This window comes from Triticum aestivum, chromosome 2B (assembly GCF_018294505.1).
Source record: "Triticum aestivum cultivar Chinese Spring chromosome 2B, IWGSC CS RefSeq v2.1, whole genome shotgun sequence".
NCBI lineage: Eukaryota > Viridiplantae > Streptophyta > Magnoliopsida > Poales > Poaceae > Triticum > Triticum aestivum.
The window spans coordinates 239,512,533-239,519,614 of NC_057798.1; positions in this window are offsets into that span (position 1 = coordinate 239,512,533).

Sequence of the window (7,082 nt, forward strand, 5' to 3'; positions counted from 1 at the left end):
TCTTCCCCATTGAACCTCATCCCTTGAGCTCGTGTTCTTCCCCCATTGTTGACCTTCTTCGAGCTTGCTAACTCTCAATCCCTCCATGGATTCTTGCTAGTTTTTGAGGGAAAAGAGAGAGGAGATCTAGATCCACATTTCCACCAATCACTTTCTCCTCTATGTGAGGGGAACCCCTTGGATCTAGATCTTGGAGTTCTTGGTGTTATCCTTCTTGTTCTTCCTCTCATCTTCCTCCCTAGCATTAGTTGCCTTGGTGGGATTTGAGAGAGAAAGACTTGGGCACTCCGTGTGCCCTTGCCATTGCATTTGGTGCATCGGTTTGAGTTCTCCACGTGATACATGGAAGTTACAAGTTGAGAAGCTTATTACTCTTGGGTGCTTGGTACCCTTGAGCTTGTTACTCTTGGGTGTTTGTACACCCTAGAGCTTGTTCCTCTTGGGTGCCTTGGCGCCCTAGACAATTGGTGTTGTTCGGAGCTCAATCATTGTGGTGTAAAGCTCCGGGCAAGCGTCGGGATCTCCAATTAGGTTGTGGAGATCACCTCGAGCAATTTGACGGGTACCGGTGACCGCCCCCAAGGGTTGCCAAAGTGTACGGGTTCGGTGACCGCCCCCAAGGGTAGCCATTTGTACGGGTTCGGTGACCGCCCTCAAGGGTCCCTTAGTGGAATCACGGCATCTTGCATTGTGCGAGGGCGTGAGGAGATTATGGTGGCCCTAGTGGCTTCTTGGGGAGCATTGTGCCTCCACACCGCTCCAAACAGAGATTAGCATCCGCAAGGGTGTGAACTTCGGGATACATCATCGTCTCCGCGTGCCTCGGTTATCTCTTACCGGAGCCCTTTACTTATGCACTTTACTTTGTGATAGCCATATTGTTCTTTGTCATATATCTTGCTATCACATTGTTGCTTATCTTGCTTAGCATAAGTTGTTGGTGCACATAGGTGAGCCTAGTTGTTTTAGGTCTTGTGCTTGACAAATTAACCGCTAGGTTTATTCCGCATTTGTTCAAGCCTAAACCGTAATTATTTTAAAGCGCCTATTCACCCCCCTCTAGGCGACATCCTCGATCTTTCAATTGGTATCAGAGCCTCATCTCTCTTTGTTAGGCTTAACCGCCTAGAGAGTATAGATGTCGACTAGGGGATTAGGATTCTCTGACACTCTTAGTTTCGATGGCACAAATTTTGATGTTTGGGTAATTCGCATGCTTAACCACTTTAGGGTCATGGACCCAAATTTAGAGCGAATTGTACATATGGGTTTTTCTCCTCCAAAGGATCCCCAAAGATTATCTTTAGAGGATGAGAAAAACTCTTATCTCAATGCCCATGCTTCTAATGTGCTTTTCGATGCTTTGAGCGATGTAGTTATATTTCAACTCATGCCATTCCGGGATGCTCATGAGTTATGGACAAAGCTTCAAGATAAATATGGTGTGTCCAATATTTGTGGGGATGATTGTTCTCCCTCCTCCTTCGACTGTGTTGCCTTCTCAACTTCTTCTACTTCACCTACATGTGGATTTCCACAAGGTAATGCTAGGGTGAGTAGTGGTGGTCATTGCAATGATGATAGTGTGCTTGTTCTTGGTGATTCTTCATCACTATCTTATTGCAATGGTCCTTCTTTGGACTTTAACACTTCGAGCACCTTACATGTTTCACATGCTCGTGTTGGTAGTCCTTGCATATCATGTAGAAATTGCTTGCTCAAATATCATGATGATATGCTTGCTATGTCTTGTTGCCATGATAAAAATGTATCTATTTCCTCGAGTTGTTGTGCTAACAATGTAGAGGAAACTCAACACTCCATGGAACAATATGTGGTATTGAATGGTGCTTCAAGGGATCCTACATCATCATCTATTGCATTTTGCCTTATGGCCAAGGCCTCAAAGGTATCTCCCACTTTGAATCCCAATATATCTTGTGATGATATTGATGATGGCAAGAATGATGATGATGTTGATTATGATGAAGGGAATGATAATGTTGCCTCCTTAAAAATTAAGGGGGAAATGGTTTTTAAAGCTCTTCATAAAAATAAAATTGCTAGTTCCAACTTCATGGAAATTATGTCCATTGCCATTGAGGGCAAGAAATATATTGAGGAGTTGGAATCTCATCTCGAGGAGCATGAGGTCACCATTGAGAAAATGGAAGGTCATGAGCGTGATTACGCTAATGAGATTGCGGACCTCTCTCAAGCTCTTGAACTTGAACAAACCACAAAGGAATCTCTTGAGGAGACTTTTGCTCTAGAATTATCTAGAGTAAGGGGATCTCTTGATAGAGCTCTTGAGGTGGCGAATGATTTTGAAACTAAAAATGAGGATCTTGAAGTTGCGCATGCTAAACTCCTTGAGGACTTTGAGCACCTCGAAAATGGCTCAAGGGTCATTAAGAGTGAGCTCATCGAACTCATCGAGTCTCATGCTCAACTTAAAGCTTCATATTCAAAAGAGCTTGCCAAATTGTCTTCTCCTCTTGTTGCTAATGATGATGCTTGTGCTACTAACTCTATCTCTTGTGAAGCATCCATATTGAAGGATAATGTTGAGCTACGGGCTCAACTTGAGTTGCTATCTAGCAAATATGGGAAATTGGAAGAAAGTCATGAAAAGCTCTCAAACTCTCATGATGATCTTCTAGTATCCCATAATGTGCTAAAGATAGCTCATGATGCCATGCATGCTAAGGTAACATCTAGTGAGCCTCATGTGGATACTAGCACTACATCTAGTCAAAGTGCTATATTGCCATGTGCTAGTCCTTGTAATTCATATACTCACAATGTTGGTACATCTTGTGATGAATTGCTTTCCTTGCCTTGTTGCTCAAACGATGAAGCTTATACTTTCTCTAGTACTTGTGTTGAGACTAACCATGTAGAGGAAATCAAAGAGCTCAAGGCCCAAGTCACTTCTTTGAAGAAATACTTGGAAAAGTGTCATGAAGGGAAGGCCACACTCAACAATATCTTGAGTGTGCAAAAATCCCCGAATGACAAAGGTGGACTTGGATTCAACTCCAATAAGAAGAAGAAGTCCAAGAGCAACAAGAAGAAGGGCCAAAAACAAGTCAAGAATTCGGCCAAGCTCATTTGCTTCAAGTGAAAAATTGAAGGGCATCATGTTAGATCTTGCCCTTTAAAGAAGAAGGCCATTAGTGACAAGCAACAAGGGAAGCGGCCACAAGTTCACTCTCATTCTCAATCTCAAGTTGAGAAATCAAGTGAGAAGAAAGTAAAGAGTAGATGTTGCTACCTATGTCGTGAAAAAGGTCATGTCGCTTCTTCATGCACAAACGGTACCTCATCCAACCCAATTATCATTGATGATGTCTATTATCTTGGGAAGGATAAGGTTGGCAATGTGTTTGCCAAGTTTGTTGGTACTCAAAGTGGTTTGAAGCAAAGAACCATTTGGGTAGCCAAGCCTATTGTGACTAACCTCTTAGGACCCAACTTGGTTGGGGACCAACTAGCTCAAACTTGATCAATAGGTGTTGTTGGAGGGCATTGGACACTTGGCTACATTATGAAGAATTAAGGGGACTTCATCACTCTTATTGCCTCAAGCCAAGTCAATTGAATCATCAAGCTTATATCTTATATCCAATGTGCCTCCTTGCGGTAACTTGTACTTAAATTGTTTACATTGAAAGTTACTTGCCCCCATGCATGTGTTGGTTTTGTTCCTTGCATGTGTTTGTATATGTTGTGCTTCCAACTTGCTTATCTTGAGCAATCAAGTATGTGTGTGTTGGTTTGCACATCATGTACGTGTGTGTCGTGCATTGAGCCTTTTTGCTTCTTGCTTGTATCCTAGTTGGCTCGTGTGAGAGATTAATGGAACATCCCATTTTGGGGGAGTGATGTGCTTTGTGCACCTCACAATCCTATAAATGTGTGTACATGAGGAATACCATCTAGTATTGATATTACAAGATTATCTAGTTGCTAGGTGGTACATCTCTCATGAGAAATTCAAATTCTAAAAGTCCATTGACTATCTCTCGTTGGATCCTCTTATTGCCTCTTGTTAAGTTTTCTTTGGTATCACATTATGGGGGAGTAATATGCTATGTGCATATTACAAGCCTAGAAAATGTGTACATTTGAGATATTGTCACTTAGAGTTGATATTATTAATTATATTGTTCCTAGGTGACATGTTAGCTCTACAAGTGGCAATTTGCTTATGTTTGTTGTGAAGATGATGTTGGATATCCTTGCTATCTACCACCGGGAATTATTTCCAAATACTTCTTGTCTTTTGACAATTGGTACTCACTTATGTGTGGTAGAAATTATTGATCATCTTCACATTGGCGTTTGCTTTTTATTTGCCTTATCTCTTGCCAAGTTTGTGTCAACTCCCATTACCTTCCATGCCACTTGAGGATCTTGTTGTTTTCTTGATCTTGTCTAGTGTTTTCCTTGATATAGTGAACGTGGTGATCCTACCTTATGCATTTTGTATTCAAATGCAATTTCTCTATAATGCACAACTCATGGGGGAGCTATCCTATTTTCTATAAAACACTAAACTTGTGATCCATTTTAAGTGTGTGTTGGTGGACAGCAAGCTGTTTCTTTTTGGTACTTGTGCCATCATGAAACTTTGTAGAGAGCTTGGTTTGTTTGGAACCATCCTCTCTTTTGGGAGTTTGATATCATTTTGTGGGTTCCAATGGATATCTCATTCCTTGATGTATCTTTTAATGATATCTTCCAAGTGATGATTTCTCCATTTGGTATTCTTTTCACTTGGTATTTCCTTGTATTTTGGTATCGGTTCTTGAAAGTCTTGAGCATGCATATTAAATTCATGTAGTTTCCTTGGCATGCTTTCTCTCTTTGACCCAATATACAGGGGAAACTCCACCAAGTCTCAAATTGGATGAGATGAGCATGAATTTCATTTCCATATCTATATGCACATATTTATGTGGAGTTTGTCGTATGTATTGTTGGTGTTTCTAACTCTTTGGTCCCAATGAGTTTGGGTACCATTTTGTTTGTGTTGTTGTTCTAGGAAAAATTGGAGATGCATTGGATGCTCGGCTCACTCACAAGGAAGGTATTGTCACTGAGGGAGTCCTGGACTAGGGGGTGTCCGGACAGCCGGACTATCATCATCCGCTGGACTCCAAGACTACGAAGATACAAGATTGAAGACTCTGTCCCGTGTCCGGATGGGACTTTCCTTGGCGTGGAAGGCAAGCTTGGCGATACGGATATGTAGATCTCCTACCATTGTAACCGACTCTGTGTAACCCTAGCCTCCTCCGGTGTCTATATAAACCGGAGGGCTTTAGTCCGTAGGACACAACAACATACATTACAACAATCATACCATAGGCTAGCTTTAGGGTTTAGCCTCCTTGATCTCGTGGTAGATCCACTCTTGTACTACCCATATCATCAATATTAATCAAGCAGGACGTAGGGTTTTACCTCCATCGAGAGGGCCCGAACCTGGGTAAAAACATCGTGTCCCTCGTCTTCTGTTACCATCCGCCTAGACGCACAGTTCGGGACCCCCTACCCGAGATCCGCCGGTTTTGACACCGACATTGGTGCTTTCATTGAGAGTTCCTCTGTGTCGTCATCGATAGGCTTGATGGCATCTTCAACCAGCAGCGCTGTCCTGGGTGAGACTTTTTTCCCCGGACAGATCTTCGTATTCGGCGGCTTCGCACTGCGGGCTAATTCGCTTGGCCATCTGGAGCAGATCGAAAGCTACGCCCCTGGCCGTCAGGTCAGATTCGGAAGCCTAAACTTCACGGCCGATGTCCGCGGAGACTTGATCTTCGACGGACTCGAGCCACAGCCGAGAGCGCCGCACTGCTACGATGGGCATGATCTAGCTCTGCCGCCGAACAGTGCCTTGGTGGCCGCACATGAATCCGCTTCGGCCATCAGTCCGGAGCCGATCGCCCAGATCGAGGATCGGTGGGTAGACGCCGCCTCAGGGGCTTCAACTTCCACGGCGATGGAGCCGAACATCGATCTTGTCCCCCGTGAAACTCGTGATTCCGAGGCGCCGGACTCCTTGCCGGACTCTGAACCTCCCGTGCCCTTACCAATCGATTTGGATTGGGCACCGGTTATGGAATTCACCGCCGCGGACATCTTCCAACACTCGCCCTTTGGCGACATCCTAAATTCGCTAAAAAATCTCTCTTTATCGGGAGAGTCCTGGCCGGACTATGGCCAGGACAGTTGGGATACAGACGACGAAGAAATTCAGAGCCCACCCACCACCCACTTTGTAGCCACTGTCGACGATCTAACCGACATGCTAGACTACGACTCTGATGACATCGACGGACTAGACGACGATGCCAGAGACGAACAAGAAACAGAGCCTATAAGGCATAGGAGGACCACCCCGTCACATGACATATACATGGTGGATACCCCAAAAGAGAGCGATAACGAGGACCAACGGGCCGTGGCAGAAGATAACCCCGCCGATAAACAACCAAAACGGCGGCGCAGACGCCGCCCTAAGTCCCGCCTCGACAATAACAACGCTCCTAAGGAGCCCGCAATAAAGCAGGGCTCACAAGTGGACAACGAATATGCAGATAAGCAACTGTCCGAACACGACGAGTCAGATAATCAGTCCAGGCCCGACGAAAACAACAGTCCGGACGATCTCGTGCCGGACACACCGCCGGAGAGCAAAAACATTCGGAAAAGACTCGTCAACACTGCAAGAAGCCTGAAGAAAGAAAAGCGGAAGCTCAAAACAGCGGAAGACACACTCAGAATGAGATGGAGCAAAGTACTCAAGACCACGGACAAATACGGCAATGGTCACCAATCAAAGAGCTACCCGAAGCGCAAGCTGCTACCAGAATTCGACGAAGAAGCCATAGAGCCTCCACCGTCAAGAAACAAAAAGGCTGCCTGGTTGGATAGACAGCCAGATGATAGGCCACATTCTGAAAGCGGCACCGCACATAAGGAACCTGGAAAGACAGATAGCCCACCCAGGTCCATCTACGGGCCAAAAAAGAAGGCCCCAGGAAGTAAGGCAACACGTCAAGTGTCCGAAG